Genomic DNA, 1,055 nt, shown 5'->3' with positions numbered 1-1,055 from the left:
AATTTTAGTAAATAAAAGGCTATCTCTGTGACTCCCTTTGAAATGCATCAAATTTGACTAACACCGTTAAGATTGTGTAATATGCTAAAATGGGGTCAAGTAGGAAAAGGCGAGTCACAAGTTCCGTCACTTATATAAGACAGGGTCAAATCATGACATGACTGATGGTTCAACACTCGGGATCTGACAAGTTAAAACACATCTTCGCAATGTCAAGTTATTATACCACCGGCACACTGCAAAAGGTGCGCTGCTACTGCGGCGAAAATTGGCTCATTAGGTCGTCATAAGCATTGTATAAAAGTGACAAAGACGCTACAAAAACGTTAGAACGTAGCTTTTCAACCACAGGGACATGTCCCAAGGTGGGGACATTTGCACTTTTCTTTGGGGACATTTGATGTAAAACAAAAACTTTCCAACTACAATATATACAACATCTCATATGATGACTACACTATACACAGTCTTAATTAACATTGTCTAGAAGTACTTGCAGAGAATTATTACTATCAAACTATGCGAGAACGTGCCTGGTATCCAATCATAGATACACTTGCGATATTCATTTATATATCATTTTCATGCTGATTCGATTTGGGGACACATACAAAAACAGGTTGAAAACCACTGCGTTAGAACGTAATATGGTCGCATAACTCGCAGTTGTAGGTCGACTGTTTTTAAGTTTGTAATTTTTTAAGTACTTTTTCTGTAATTTTCTCACCGTTTTACCGCGACTTAGTACATTTCTGTCGCCGTAATATCGCAAATGGTCACAGTCCGGTTTTACGGGCTATTACGAACTCCGTCTTGTATCATGAATTGAGCGATTTGATTGGATCGTACGCCAGTGAATACAGCCAATCAGAGCTTTCGACACGAAGGTTTATTGTTTACAGACTCTCTGACGAGAGCTCTAATGGGCTGTATTCGCCAGCGTTTAATCCAATAAAATCGCCGTATTTATCAACTTCCGTATTACAAAAAATAGTGCTTATTGCAGTCAAGGTATAAGACGAGGTTCGTCGTACGTAATAGGTTGTCATTGTGAA

This window comes from Lottia gigantea, assembly GCF_000327385.1.
Source record: "Lottia gigantea unplaced genomic scaffold LOTGIsca_39, whole genome shotgun sequence".
In the NCBI taxonomy this organism is placed as follows: domain Eukaryota; kingdom Metazoa; phylum Mollusca; class Gastropoda; family Lottiidae; genus Lottia; species Lottia gigantea.
Note: the sequence above shows the minus strand (reverse complement) of the source record.